We start from the raw sequence: 17,385 nt of genomic DNA, 5'->3' as shown, positions 1-17,385 counted from the left end.
GCATTTAATAAAAATTTTACACATAAATTCTACACATACACTAGTACTACTGATTTGTACTATAATAATAATTTATTTATTAAACTTATTGTAATTATTTTCACTTGAGTTCCATGAAGGGATTCTGATACACATAAACACGAACTGAAACTTATACTCTACATTGGATGGTGGTCATTAAATGTGCCTTCCTGTTTCCCTTTTTTTTTCTTCAAATTTAGGGGCTTTTATAATATTTTATTGAAATTGTATAGAATGGGGTGCCTGGGTGGCTCAGTCAGTTAAGCTTCTGCCATCAGCTCAGGTCATGATCCCAGAGTCCTGGAATCGAGCCCCACATTGGGCTCCCTGCTCAGTGGGAAGCCTGCTTCTCTCTCCCCAACCCGCTGCTTGTTTGTTCTCCCACCCCTGCCTTATGCTCCCTCTCTAAGTGTGTCTCTGTCAAATAAATAAATAAAATCTACAAAAAAAAAGGAAATGTATAAAATATAAGAAAATAAGGCATCTACAGCAAGTATACATAAACTAAAGAAATTATACTTCAGTTCTGAAAATTTGTATTTAATAAGAAAAAATCATACTGTTCTACAAGCTTTTGTGACATCTGTTTGAATGTAAGAAAAGAAACAATATTTCATGGTTAAAGTTCATATCTTTTTGAAGGTCCTTGTTATGAAAAGCTGTGCTGCTTTATATTACTCTGATAAATTCTGTACTTCATTAGGATTCAATCTTTGTGCTTGGCAAGGTGTTGTGGCATGTATTATATGTAGAATTGAGAAAGAATATTTTGCATGTAGACACAGCACTTTGAATATATTAAGAGATACACATTAATCATATTGGTTTCCTGGCTGTTACAATAAATTGACTTATAAATTGCTATGTATCTGGTTATTCTATGCAAGGCACTTCAAGTAAAAAAAAAATTTGCTAAACAAAAAAATGGTAGGATGAAGCAGCTGGTTGACTTTTTTTTTTTTAATATGACTTTCTTGAAATGACATGAAGTTTTGGGAAGTATATCTAAAAGGATTTAAAAATTTCTCATGAATAATTTTACAGTTCCAAAGAGGTCTGGTTTCCTGATAGGAAAGCTCTTCATTTGTGTTTGTAATCTGGTCTTTGAACTGGACTCAGAACTTACAGACCTCATTTTAGAGGCAGCAGTTTGGGAGGCATGCCCTGTAGTGCCTGGCATAGATATTTTTTTTCCCTGATGTATTATTACGGTAATGATAATTTATTGCATTTATTTATGTTATTCATTCTCATTCCATTTCTTTTGTCAGATCCTAGTATACCTCTCTAAAATATAAAATGAATATAACAAAATAGTGTTCCAAAGTTTTCCTAGAAGTATTGATTTCTTATACATATAAGCTAGGGTTATTATACCCCTCCCCTCCACACCCACACACATCCTACTTGTGTTACCAATCTTCACATTCTTATAAATTTTGATTTTTGTCACACAAAGTGTTTCTTAATGTGTGCCATAGACAAATTATGACTTAAAATTTTAATATTCAATTTAATTTAATCTTAAGTGTAATTCTTTGAAATCAGTATTATCTCTAGTTTATTATAAACAAGACAAAGAATCCTGAAAAAGTTCAAGTACAATTTGACTAAATCCACAGAATTAATGCACAGCAGAAGTCCAATTTAACCCAAGAAAATAATGCTATATTTCCATATATATGTGCCTGAGGATAATTTTGACATTATAGTCATTTTTACTGCACACTCTATAGTCATTTCTGCCTGTATTTGCCCTGTGCCCATTATAGCCATCTACAATATACTCAAGCATTTATTTAACCTCTAGGTGCTTTTTGACTTGTCCATAAAAGGAGAGATAACAACCATATGATGCTCGTAAGTTTTAGGTGAAAACTTAGAAACCTGTCTGAAAAATATTCTGCTCAACATTTTTAAACTACTATTATTATATTTAAACTATTTAAATAGTATTGTTTCAACAGCAACGGTAGTAGTATTACTAGCAGCAGCAGTAACAGGAGGAGGAGGAGGTGAGGGACTATGACATGATGTTCATTGGCTCTTCTGTAGTGGGAACTCCCTTAGGTACTAGAAGTGAATATAAGTTAAAAGTAAAGCACATACATGTGACTTTTCTGATATTTCCTTTTGTTTCCTAATCAAATTCCTTTAAGGTATATCACCTATGTGTTGTGTCATGGTGTATATGATCACAGGCTTTGCATTCAGACATAGCTGAATACCAAATTCCATTGTATAATCCAGAGAAGCTGGATTCAAGTTCCTCATCTCCTCAGTACTGGTATAATTACATGTGTAAAATGGGGATAATCTTAATTACTTCATTGGTTTGTTGAAAAGATTAAAGAATAGGATGGCTATCAGTACAGGTCCTAGTACATAGCAATTTTTCACTATTACTCGTTTGCTCTGCTGGTTCTGTGACAGACTTATTCTTTGACCTTGGATAACAAGACACATTTCTACTCAGGACTCCAGTTCTCATGTATATAAAAAATGTTCTGAAATACATATTTGATGAAATAATTTATAAGGTAATTGAAATAGATAATCTAAATCTGTTTAAAACATAAAATTTGAAGATTATTTGCAGCAACATATAATCCATAGGATAATCTTACCAGTTCAACTTTTATTTACTGATTTCCTAAAATTCACACAATAAAAAACTTACATAAAGATTTGTTTTTAAGAAATATACCCACATAAATAGACTGGTCTTTGAAAGTCCAAGCTCATGGACTGGCAAAACAAATATTGTTACATTGTCTATACTATCCAAAGCAATCTACACATTCAATGAAATCCCTATTAAAATAACACCAGCATTTTTCACTGAATTGAAACAAACAAACAAAAAATTCTGGAACCAGGAAAGACCCCAAAGTGCCAAAGTGATGTTGAAAAAGAAAACCAAAGCTGGAGGCTTCACAATTCCAGACTTGAAGCTGTATTACAAAGCTATAATCAAAGCAGTAAGGTACTGGCACAAAAATCCTAGAGGTCCTAGCCTCAGCAATCAGACAACAAAAGGAAATTAAAGGCATCCAAATCGGCAAAAAATCAATGGAGCAGAATAGAGCCCAGAAATGGACTCTCAACTCTATGGTCAACCAATCTTTGACATGGCAGGAAAGAATATCCAACTGAAAAAAAAGAGTCTCTTCAACAGTATATATTGGTGTTGGGAGAAAGGGGAACCTTTTTACACTATTGACAGGAATGCAAACTGGTACAACCACTCGGCAAACAGTATGGGGATTCCTCAAAAAGTAAAAAATAGAACTACCCTACAACCCAGCAATTGCACTACTAGGTATTTACACAAGGGATACAAAAACAGTGATTTGAAAGGGTACATGCACCCCAATGTTTATAGGAGCAATGTCCACAACAGTCAAACTGTGGAAAGAGAACAGAGGTCCATCGACTGATGAACGATTAAAAAAGATGTCATATATATACATATATATATATACATATATATATATGTATATATATGACATCTTTTATATATATGTATATATATACACATATACAATGGATAATTACCCAGCCATCAAAAAGAATGAAATTTTGCCATTTGTAATGACATGGGTGGAACTAGAGGGTATTATGCCAAGTGAAATAAGTCAGCCAGAGAGAGATAAATACCATATGATTTCATTCAAATGTGGAATTTAAGAAACGAAACTGAACATTGGGAACAGGAAGGAAAAATAAAATACAATACAAACAGAGAGGGAGGGAAACCAAAAGAGACTCTTAACTGTAGGGAACAAACTGAGGGCTGCTGGAGGGGAGGTGGATATATACAGGGTATTAAAGAGGGCACTTGATACTGGGTATTGGGTAACTGGGTGATGGGTATTAAAGAGGGCACTTGATACAATGAGCACTGGGTGTTATATGCAAATGATGAACCACTAAATTCTACCCCTGAAACTAATGATACACTATATGTTAATAAATTTGAATATAAATTAAAAAATAAATTAAATGGATGAAAAAATAAAGTGTAATCATTAACTGTTGTTCTAATTAGCTAGGTAAGAAACCTGAAGATAACTGGTGTAACTGTTTAAGAAAAACAGACTCCATTTTTTTTTTCCAATCTTAGTAGAATTTAATAGATGGTCTTACCAGAGGAAAAATAAATTTCTTTAATATTCTGACTATAATTTAAATAAACAGTCAAATATCATTACTGATTTTATGGAAATTAAAACACTGCCAAATTGATAAGATTTGACTAACATACTACTATATAATACATTTTTTATTGAAGTATAAATAATATACAGTGTTGTATTAGTTTCAGGTATACAGTAAAATAATTCTACAATTATATACATTGCTCCATACTCATCAAGATAAGTGTACTCCTAATCCCCCTTATGTATTTCACCCTCCACCTACCTCCCCTCTGGCAACCACCAGTTTCTTGTTATATTTAATATAATTTGTTATAATTTGTTATATATAATAGAGGACAAATCCAGGACAAATTAATCCAACTTAAAGAAATGCTTGCTATAGTTCATCTGGGCTATTTATATATTTTTGTTCCCTCTGTGGTGAGATTTAAATTTTAGGCACCTTAGGGCATGCAAGCATTATCTTTGGACTCATAATCTATTATTAAGTCCACTTCAAATGAAGTGTTGCTTTTGACTTTATGTAACCTCTATATACCTTAAAATGATAGACTTAAGAATGGGTTCCTCAGGAATCTGTCTAAAGTACTGGCATAGCCCAAATAATGACAGCAATGAAGGGTCTGAAGAGTTGAGGTAAAAATGTTTGGGTAAATGAGGAGTGGAGTGGCCTTGATATGGCACACAAAACCTTCATTAAAATATATGAGTTATTTAATGATTAATGCTTTAGAATTGTAAAATAAATGGAAAATAATAAGAAGCAATATTGCCAGTTATTTAGTGTTTCATATTTATTTAAAAGGAGAGAAATGTATTATTTTTTAAAAAATTGACATGTACCAAAAGTAATTTTAAGACTTAACTAAACAAAATAGTCTAACAATTTGAAATCTCCATTAATAAGTATATGAAAGATGTCTTATAAGGATTAGAATGCATTCTTTATTAAAAACCCTATTTTAAGCTAGGGTTTATCCTTGATATAAAATTAAAACCCTTGGGTGCCTGGGTGGCTCAGTGGGTTGAAGCCTCTGCCTTCGGCTCAGGTCATGATCCCAGAGTCCTAGGATTGAATCCCGCATCGGGCTCTCTGCTCAGCTGGGAGCCTGCTTCTCTTCTTCTCTGCCTGTTTCTCTGCCTACTTGTGATCTCTGTCTGTCAAATAAATAAATAAAATCTTTAAAAAAAATTAAAACCCTTATAGCAATGGATTATTTTGATCATGAGGTCATTTTTGTTTCAATAGCACTTTTAGTTTTCAATTTTGTAGACATTTGTGTAATCAGTACATAAAATATCAAGTTTTATTCTGACCACATAATGTCTGGTATCCAGTAACATGTCCAATTGAGAACCAATGTTTTCTAATGTCAGTCCACTTTCTCTCCTTCCAAAACACAACACACACACACACACACACACACACACACACCAGCCCAGGACAAATTTGGACCTACAGTAAAGAAATGCAGACTCCACAGAGGCTCATAGTTACCCTGGTAGTAACTTAAAACAGGAATTCATGTTTTCAGGTTCTAAACAGTGGTTTTTCCTAAAAAGTGAAACAATTTTTTTCTGTGACTTTTAAGAGTTTTGTTGAGTATAATATCTTGGTATAGCAATCTTGAAGATCAAAAGTATTTAAAAAAAGGTTTCATGGAAGAGATGGGTGTCATTTGTGACTTTAGCAGAACTTTATGTCTTAAATTTGTACTATGAGGAATTGTGGGATTTTCCAAGAGGCAGTGGTGGAGTAAAGTTCATAGCTTTGAATGAATACATCTGAGTAAGAATGCCTAAGGTGAGTAGCAAAAATGTAATAATAGCAAGGGGGAAGTATGTGCAGGCAAATTAGTATAAATTTTTAGAGAACTTGAGTATCATATAAATAATGACTTCAGCCAATGTACATTAAATGCTTTCTGGTTGTTCACCTATTTGGTAGAGACTAGAATAGCAGTTCAAACAAAGTCATGCACAGTCCCTGTCTTCAGAGAGTACAAACTCTACTAGAAAATAAGAGATGTATTGTGATGTAGGGGTGCCAGATTTGGAGGGAAGAAAGAAGATGATACAGTTAAATTTTAATTTCAAATACACAATAAAAAGTTGCTTAGTTTAAATACGTTTCATGAAACATCAGGGACATATTTTATTAAAAATTCTTCACTGTCTCTCTGAAATTCAAATTTAACTGGGTATCCTGTTGCAAGGGAATATGTAAGATGACGGTGAGGTTCAGGCATGGGTTGAAATAGGAGGATGGCTGGTTATAATCAGAGAAAACAGCACACAAGAAGGGACTGCTAAATAGAAATAATGATTTCTTGAGTAACAACAAAACCAGCCCAGGTAAATGGGGGGAAAGCTGTCCCAAGATGAGGACAGAGAATAAGTAGCAACTGGATAGGAATTCAATGGCTTGGATATGAATTTTTTTAAAAAGACATCACCAGGTTAACATCTTTATTCTGGCGTGGCACACCGAGACTGACAGAAGATGATGAGTTTGAAACCATTTAGAACAGACAGAACGTGGTAAACAAGAGAAGGAGGGATGAAAATATGAAGAATTATCATCCAGGTTCAGATTTAGGAAGCAGGATGAAGCATAATCATATTTCCTAAGAAAGGAGACAGAGAATGTTGAAGTATTTGGGGGAAAAGGAGATAATAAGTTAAAATTTAAGACTGTTTAATTTGTGTTACTTATAAAACATTCAGTGGTGCAGGAAGTTGGATATAGAATTTGTAATCTCTTAAAAAAATAAAAGGCACTGAAATACAGATGATGACTAAAGCCACAGGAGTGAATGACAGAACCCAACAGAGGAAGGGTACAGAGCTTCAAGAAGTTCTGACATTAAATGGTTTCATACAAGGGGAGAAGCTAGAAATGGAGACGGAAGCCAGGGTACAAGGAAGTAAAAAGTAGAATAGAAGAGTGTTGTAATGTGGAAGTGACGTAAATAGGGTTTTCGAAAGGAGGAAATTCATCTCCAATTTTAGAAAAACAGCTCTAATTCAGAGCAGTGGTTCACCGCACTGTGGAAGATAAGTATTAGGGCACAGATTACAAATCAGGATCAATTCTGGTTGTAGAATCAAGATGTGGGAGATGTATGCACATTTGAATGCAAGGATGATGTACCCTAGAGAGGAGTTTCTATTAAATGAGAGTATAAAATCAGAGACAAAACTCCTCAAAATGCCAGAGGAGATGGGAATTCTAGAGTAATGGAATGGGTAAGCTATACAGAAAAGTCAGTACATTAAATTGGTAAATTTGAGGTCAGGAAGAGTAAAGGTCTATTATGAATTACCTTTCTTTAAGCTCTTTAAAAAGAGTCTAGCTTTTTGAGCTTTTTTTTCTTTACAGCAATACCAAGTTGAACCCCCAGGATTATAACCCTAATGACCATAGACACATACGTATCTTGATTTACTACTATACACTCTGTGTCATAAAACATAGTTCATGGACTAGAAAGATGATACTAGCTAATGTACTCCTCTCCAAATGAAGAGGAATCTCATCAGCATCATTAACTCCCACCATTTGTTTGTAGGGCATTATTTGACCTACTTATGCATAAATAAGCTGCATAAGCTATTTGGTAAGAAGACACTTGATACTACATAATTATGATCAATTGTTTGTATACTGATACCCCAGCTTACTGGTTAATTATTTTTAAAATTAACTTTAAAAGTCCACTAACATAATTTATTTTTAACCTTTTTTAACTAAAACTTCATGTATGGCAGGTTCAAAAGAGAACAGATCAAGTTCTTCAGGGCCTCACAAAGGAATATTTTATAGTGAATATATAAGAATACAAGAAGGAATTTTAACAGTCTAGCAAGCATTTGTATTCATTAAAGAGAGCTTTCATAATCAGAACCAATCAGACCCTGATTACACATCAATTTAGCAGTATCTGTGCAAGCGGTTTTATCCGTTACACCCATATTCCCTGTCTTCAGAGGTTGTTTGGGATACTGGTTAAAATAAAACTGTAAAAATGAAAAAAAAAATCTCTGGTTAAATATTGATAAAATATTTTGTAGTTTAAAAAACAGGGTCATTTATGGAGGTGCTTATCAACTTCATAGTGTTATAAAATGGAAGAAATAAAATAAGCGTATGCCTGCCATTTCACCCAGTTTAATGTGTTTATCTTGGAACTGTGATTCCCTATCAGCATCTTACACTTGTTATCAAGGCTTACTATAATATGGCCCCTGACTTATTAGTTGGATATTATCTCATCATATTCTATAATATAAAACCTCATGGTCACTCCAAAGTCCTGTGTCAGCTTCTTTCTCTCCTCCATACCTGGCATTCATTGTTTTCATCTTGTGTTTTACTTTTTTCCAGCAATTTGCCACCACCAAAGTATAGTTAATTCCTATCTCTTTTGTGGAATATCATTTACCTTTATTACTCTCTGATGCCTCTAGATTTCTTGTCTACATATTATCTAGATTATTCATTCTGATTCTTATCCCCACATATGCATTTCTTGTTTTCCTTTTACACTATAAGCACTATAAATACTGGATTTTACATATTTGCATTGTCTATAATGGATTTATATAATAGACACTAGGTATATATTGGAATTAATTGAATTACATCATTATTATACACTAACAGACATGTACATTTCATTTAATATATATCCATTTAGTACATTTTTATAATAGTATTGCTTTATTCACCTTTTAAAAATATATCTGTGATTTCATTTTTTCTCATATAATGATAAAGTTTACTATTTAATTTATAATAATTTCTTCTTTGGCAAATTTAAGTCTATGCATTGTTTTATTTTTTGTCTTTTATCCCATTTCCTTATCTGTACATGTTGAACACTCTCCACCTTTACCATAAAGTTCTTACCTCAAGCCATTCAGAATTTCTCTTTAGTTAAGTATCAAATAATTTATAAAACTTATCATTTATCAATTCAGTGTTTCCTGAATGATAAACATAACCGCTGAAGAAAACAATGAATAAAAGTGGCACACAGAAAGGCATACCAATGACCACAGACATCTGTAAAACTTCCATTTATCTAACCTATACAGGTGATAAAATTGCAAAGAACTAAACCACACACACACACACACACACACACACAACACACACAACTTGTAACTTTTAAGTACTTGTAAGATTGGTAGATTGTATCAATGCCAATATCCTGATTTTAATATTGTACTATAATTTTGCAAGATATTACTTCTGTGGGAAATGTTAACAATATGTGAGAGTTCTATTATTTCTAACAACTGCACATGGAGTTATCATTTTTTAAAAGTTAAATAGTTTAATTTAAAGAGTCACATTTATTTAGGTCACAGTTAAATTTTCTCAATAAATTTCACAGTCACAATCTCACCATAACATCTCCAAAGGTGCATCTAGGGATGAAAAAACTGAACCAAGTGCGTGCAGTGACTTCCAACATATGTTATATCTAAGATACTTTGTCAAACAGCAATAGACAAAAAGACTAAGATTGAGTCTTCAAAAATAGCATGTATTATCTAGGAATTATTGACTATGTAAAACATAGCTATATTTCTGGAGTAAAACCAGTGTTTTATATAAGAGCAAGTATTTACTGAATACCTCCTATGTCCACTTTTAGGGGCCTAACATTTCCCCAGCTGGCCTGAGTTTACTGCTTTACAAATAAGAACTCACTTAATCCTTACAGATTGTTAGGTGTAAATCTGGTGTTATTATCTATCCTTATTGTATAGATGACAGACTATGGTACTGGAAGTTTAAATAAGTATTAGAGGTAGAAGTAATCAGTTTGCTACACTATGCTGCAATTTCAACCGAAGAATAAAAAATGATGAGTAGGAAAGGAAATGCTAGCATTAGTAAAGAATACTAATACTATAAGTTTATGAAAAATAATAATTATGAACTATCATTTGGTAAATATCACCAAAGAACTCAATATGAAAGCAGTAATCAGAGATTTATTTTGATGAGTTATATATTGTAACCAATAATGGAAAGAGGTCAGGCAGAAAAGCAACTGGTTGCATTCAAAGTAGGGAGTCCTTTCTCTGTAGTGTAAAAATCACAGTACATTTGTTCCTTTTTGGAAAATTCACTCTTCTCCCTAAATTCAGTTAATGACCAAACTCTATACTGTAATGCTGAAAAGTAGCAACAGAGCCTAGCCCTCATTTTAAAGTGAAGGCAAATACAAAGATTTCCCAATTTTCAAATGGTAGGATCCCTTGTTAGTATAAAGACATTTTAAATATCCACATATGTTATGTAATGTGTTTGCATATGAATTTATGATACGAGAACAGTAATTCTAGTCACCTCCTACCTAGGCATTTGTAGCCTCAACATTTGGGGACTACTTCAAGTGATTTTAAGGAAATTTGCCTTTGTTAATTTAAGAGTTTTCTGGGATAACTTCAACCTGAAGTCAGGAATAAAAACAGGCAAATAATTCCTCTGTAATCATCATGCCATAACAATTCAATGAAAGTTTTGTCTTTTCTTTGTCCACATAATATAATACTAAAAAGTATATCTGGTTGGTATTTAGCACCTTTAGTCATTTTTGCACTACTTTGGCTGCAAGTGAGAGAATTTTAGCTTCAATCAGTTTAGGAAGGAGGGAATAAATATTTAGTCAAAGAACAAAATTTGTGAAGGTCAAAGGTACATTTGGCACCAGGGTTCCTAGATCGGGGGGGGGGGGGCGCGGCATCAGGTGCCATTAAGAGCTTTACCGTATTTCTTTTCTTTTCTATGAATATTGGTTTTGGTTTTTAATGCTGAATTTTGCCACAAGTCTGTTATTATGGTTACCAGCAACTCCAGAACACAGAAAGCTTTGGGTCACCTTCTCCTTGTTATAGCCAGAATGGGGAACTAGAGCTTGATGCCAGCGCCAAATTACATGGTTTGGTGAGATGGGAATGGCAATGCCCCAAAGAAAAGAGCTGCTATTATGGGAAGAAAAATGTTCTGTAGACATAATTGATTTGGTATTGTGTCACTAAAAATTTGTGTAAAATAACAGTGTTCTTATGCCAACAGCTATAGAGTGAATGTGTTTTCTACCTTCATTCTCTTGTACTCATGGAAGAGAAGAGGGGGAAGCACAGTACAGACACATACGCACACGTCAGACCTCTCAGTGTCCATTGCCCATCCTCCTATTGCTTCCCAAATCTTGACTCTGGAGGCCCCAGAATTATCTCTGGATCTCTTCTTTGCTGTCTTTACTCATTCCCTTCGGCAAGGTTATCCATTCCTCTCGTTTTAAATACTTCATATAGACATATGGCAAGCAAATTTATATACCCAACCTGAGCTCTCCCCGAACTTCAGTTTTATATCCAACTTCTTTTCAGATTTAATAAGGCCAAAACTGATAAACTGATTCCCACTGTACCTTTAGTCTTCCAGATCTCAGGAATGTCAATTTGAAAGTACAGCTGTTCAAGTCAGAGACCTTGGCATCATTTCTCTCCCAGTCCACATCTAAGTCAAAAGTAAATCCATTCAGCTTTATTTCTGAAATACACTTATTTACTCATTCAATCTTGGCCTGTGTGTCTATGGAAACAAACGGTTTTCAACTGGGTTGATTCTGCTCCTCAAGATTATGGGGCATTGTCTAGAGATATTTTTGCTTGTCATAAGCAATAAGAGCAATACTAGCATCTACTGAGAAAAGGTTAGGGATGCTGCTGAACATCCTACAACACAGAGGACAGCTCTCTTTAACAGAGTATCCCATCAAAATGTCAATAGTGCTTAGGTTAGGAAACCTTCATCTGCACTAAGTTCCCATTATCTCTCCTCATTATTTTATTAAAGTACCTTCTTAGATGGTCTTTAAATTTCCTTCTCATCATCAGGTAACCACAGACTAGTCAGAAGGATCCTTCAAAATTATTCTGCTCACAACCATCACAGACAGTGTATATTTTTTCATTTTTAAAGATTTTGTTTATTTATTTTAGAGAGAAGGCAAGAGGAGGGAGAGTGGTAGAGGGGGGCAGAGGGAAAAGCAGGCTCCCAATGTGGGGCTCGATCCCAGGACTCTGGGATCATGACTTGAGCTGAAGGCAGACACTTAACTGACTGAGCCACCCAGTTACCCCAGATAGTTTGTTTTGATCTAATGAGCATGGGTGTTCCATGCAATGGATGAAACACTAAATTCTACCCCTGAAACTAATGATACTCTATATGCTAACTAATTTGAATTTAAACAAAATTTCAAACATTCAAAAAAAAAAATTTTTTTGTTTTCTTTCCTCTCCAGATGTTAATTTTTCATATATTATTTTCTTTTTCCTTCTTTTCCATCTACCCTCTTTAATTGCTAATGGTCCTTAAGAGACTGTTTTTGGCTCTCTTTTATCTCATAATAATCACTCTCTCAAAACTCTCTTTCAGGGTTCAACCTCAGTTCCACTATGACACTGACACTTCAATTTCCACCACACTTCTCCCCTAGCTTTAGACATATCCCAGTGAAAATCTCATTAGGTTCCTCTAATGTAACATAGTTCACCCAATCACAGAGCAACGATCATGCCAGATACTCTACTTCTGTTCTTAACTTTCATTAACATCAACTTGTGTCTTAAAAAGGCAAATTTCAAGGTATGGTTCCTTAATGTCTTCTTATCATTCTTTCCTTTTATGAGTTGGTAAAAAAAAAAAAAATCGAATCACATCTAATAAATTATTTACATAGTCTGGTCTAGCGCCTGATAGCTACTTTAATGCTTCAGTTCAAGACCCCATTATCTTTTGCTTGAGATATTACAACAATCTTCTGCTGGATTCCATGCCAAAGATTTCAGTGTGTTTTAAATATTGCTTCCAGAATTACATTCTAAAAAAGTTCTGATAATCTCATTCCCATGATATGGATTGCTGGCAGTATAAAATCAACATTCTTTAGGTTAGGCTGTCACAAAATGATCCACTTCTACCTTATGATTCTCTTAACCTGTCTCTAAACTTCTACCACGGTGAACTTCTCATGATTCCCTTAACATGCCATCCCCTTTGTTATCTCTATTTTTGTATGTTTTCTCTCCTCTGTCTGGAATACGCTATCTACTTCACATAGAAAACTCCTAATCATCTTTTAAAACATAGCTCAAAATTTAGGTTATTAAGATCTCTGTACTCATATTTACTGCTTTTTATCACCTTATTTCTTCTCTACAAAATTGTCATCTCCTAAATGTGGTTTTGTTATCTCCAACAACAAATGGAAAAACTGGAACATGGCAGAAACAAAGCAAAAATAAAAGTAAAAATCATTCATAAATCAAAGGATACACATTCTTTCCTGTAGGTGTATGTCATCAACCTCATTTTGTGTATGAGAATCATCAACCCCATTTTGTGTATGAGAAGAGGAAACAAATAGCATTAGGATATATGCCCAAATCTTCAAAACAATTTATAACAGAGCCAGAATAAGAAATTAAATCTCTTTATTTTAATATGGTATTGTTATATATTCTATTATGGATTTGCACATATTATATTGTTTTGATAATGAGTGATTAAAGTGAAAATACACAAAAGAGAAATTCTTGGAATCTGGCTTGCAAAATTCTAGGACAGACCTATATTCAGCTGTATTTTAAAATTTTATATAGCACTTTTTATTGATTTTAAGTTTATTTTACTTTATCATATATATATTTTTAAAGCTCAATAGTGCCTCAGAGAAAACCAGAAAATTAGATGTTAGGAGACTACTGTGGAGAAAAAGAGTGGGTGAAAAAATCTATAGAGCTACCGTAGATAGACAATTTTGTACTCCCTCCTTCCCCATTGTACAATCATATAAGAGGATTTTAGATTATCTTCATTCTCCCTTCAGAAGATTTACAGCAGGAAGTTAATAAAGCACTTAGCAGAAGCTAAGACACAAAATAGGCAGGGAATGAAAGATTACATCAGAGAAAGACTAATTGTATTGTAGATAGCAAGTGGTCTCTTTAGAAACCTGTAGTAGAGCAACAAGATAAGGAATAACCGTCCAGCCACACTAAACAAAAGCCCCTTCCTTTGAAAGAGCACCAGAGGAAGCATGATGGTGGGATGAGAGAGAGAGAACTTCATTCCATAACCTGTAGTAAGATCCTTCCTTTAACCCAGAGAGATGCAGATAAATAAAGAAGTGATGTAGTAATAAGTAAAGAAACAGCATGCAGATGACAAAACAAACAAACAAAAAAAGCAAACCAATAACCAACCAACCAAATACAAGAAACACCCACAAGCTGCCCACTTGGATTTGTATGCTATTGAATAACAGAGAGGTGTTGTCTGTGATGAGAGTCTTAAATGACTACCTGGAGGCCAACACTTTGATTCTGACCAGTATTTGGGAAAAAAAAAAAAAATTAGAAAATAATGGGGATTTATTATCATAGAGTTAACACGAAAGCCTTTTTAGTTTTTCTGTTTTATGATAACTATTTGCTAATGTCCACAAAATAACTGATACAGAATATACACATTTCTTTTCAAATAAACATGGGTAACGCAGGGATAAACACTACTGTCTGTGATATTCCCTGCTGAAATGGTATTATGTGTTAAATCCCTATTATCATACATAAAAATATAGAGAAAAGCACTGCTTATATTATCTTTAGTCCTAAGAGACAATCGACAGCTCTTTTTCTCAACCAGCCTCGAAAAATGAGTAGCAGCTTGCTATGGGCTCAATATTTGTGTCCTCTCAAAATTCTGTGTTTGAATTCTTTTGCCCAGTGTGGTGGTATTAGGAGTTGTGGCCTTTAGGAGGTGATTAGGTCGTTAGGGTGGATCCCTCATGAATGGAATCAGTGCCCTTAAAAGGAATAGTCCCAAAAAGCTCCCGAGCTACCATGGCCCCATGAAGTAACAGCAAGAAGACCACTGCTTATGAACCAGGAACAGGTCGTCACCGGACACAGAACATGATTATTCAGTCATGCTGATCTCAGACTTCCAGCCTCCAGAACTCTTAAGAAATAAATTTTTGTCTTTTATAAGCTACTCAGTCTTTAATTTTGTTGTAGCAGCCTGAGTCTTTTCTAATTACAAAAATATGTTATAATTCAAATGTTTAAAATGAAGAAAGCACATTTAGTTAACAAAAATAATTTAAATGATCTAAAATTCTGCAATGGTGAAAACTACTAAGAACATTTCATTTGATCTCATCAAGTATTTTTCTATGACTAGGTAAGTAGATCTGTAATTCAAATATATTATGCATGTGTTGTTTCTGTACATTAACATTACATTCTTTGCACCTTGCAATTTTTAAAAAATATTTTATTTATTTATTCAGAGGAGCTGGGAAAGAACATGAGCAGGGGGAGGGGCAGATGGAGAGTAAGAGAGAGAATCCCAAGTAGACTCCATACTGAGCACGGAGCCCAACAGAGGGCTTGATCTCATGACTCTGAGATCATCACCTGAGCAGAAATGAAGAGTTGGTTGCTTAATTGACTAAGCCACCCAGGCACCCCTGCATCTTGCTATTTCAAAAAAAAATTAACTATAATACATTTGTCTCTGATTTCATTGTATTTTTGTATGACATAATTTAAATTTTTTTGTATCATGCCGATGTGTGCTGGTTTATTTCCATAATCACCTATTTCTGGCAATTTCAGTAACTTACATCATTTGGCTATTATACACAGTTCTGCTATCCAGTTTCTTCTACATTTATGTCTGTAGACACATCTGATTATTTCCTGAGACTAAATCTTGAGAAATGGAAATATGGGATGAAAGAGGAAGACTATGTTTAGTGATTTGATACTTGTTGCTATACTCATCTAGAAGTTTATTCCCAAGTACATTTAATCTATTTGTGAGTGCCTATTTTACTACAATCAAATATATCCTGGATATATTTTTTTAATTTATTTTTTAAAGTAAGCTCCACACACAGCACAGAGCCTGAACTCATGACCCTGAGAGATTAGGGATCACATACTTTACCAATTGAGCCGGTCAAGCACCCTGATCCTAGATTATCTCTTCATGATGATTTAATTTGTGTTTTCTACATCTAATGATGTTGACTTTTTTTATGGTTTTACATGATATCTGTATTACTGCTAGATAGTACTACTTGTTTTGTCTTTTTATAATTTTATAGTACAAATAATTTTAAAAAATCATTTACATTAAATGTAAAAGTTAACAATATATTTTTGTTGTTTTATATTTTGTGAATATGTTTATCAAATTATGTTGACTTTAAAAATATTTCCTTGACTATGCTCTTTGAAACACAGATGTATAATCAGAAGGGATGAATACTTACCATTTATATTGACATGGATGGAACTGGAGGGTATTATGCTGAACAAAGTAAATCAACCAGAGAAAGACAATTATATGGGTTCACTCATATGTGGAGTATAAGAAACAGCATAGAGTATCACAGAGGATGGGAGGGAAAACTGAATGGAAAGAAACCAGAGAGGGAGACAAAACTACCATGAGAGACTCTTAATTATAGGAAACAAACCGAGGCCTGCTAGAGGGGAGATGGGCAGAGGAATGGGGTAACTGGATGATGGACATTAGGAGGGCTTGTGATGTAATGAGTACTGAGTGTTATATGCAACTGATTAATTACTGAACATTACATATGAAGTTAATAATGTACTGTATGTTGGCTACTTCAATTTAAATAAAAAAAGAAGATGTATAAAAGTTTTACAAATATTTTAATCAAATTTTTTATGTTTTCCTAGTTCCCACCATTCATTTAATGCTTTCTAAATGCTTAAAAAGATCTGTGTACCATACAGATATACATTTACAAATACTTACTTTTTCTAAATTTATTTCTTCACATTTAACTTTTTTAATTCAACTGAATTTTGCTTTGTCATAAATAATATATAAGAACCATATGCATTACAATTTCCCCAAATATTTACCTAATCTGTCATTATTATATCTTTCTCCTGTTACCATTCATTAAAAGGTTACCTATATTCTATGGTAAATTTGTATGGTAAATAAAATTCTCAATTTTGAAGGTAGTTTTCCTATTTTATTCCATTAATCTGGCAATGTTGGTATAAATATGTACTGACCTAGTTAATATGACATTTCAAATATTCTATCAATATTTTTCAC

This window comes from Mustela putorius, unplaced genomic scaffold (genome assembly GCF_011764305.1).
Source record: "Mustela putorius furo isolate JIRA1106 unplaced genomic scaffold, ASM1176430v1.1 tig00003974_pilon_pilon_pilon, whole genome shotgun sequence".
Lineage (NCBI taxonomy): Eukaryota > Metazoa > Chordata > Mammalia > Carnivora > Mustelidae > Mustela > Mustela putorius.
Note: the sequence above shows the minus strand (reverse complement) of the source record.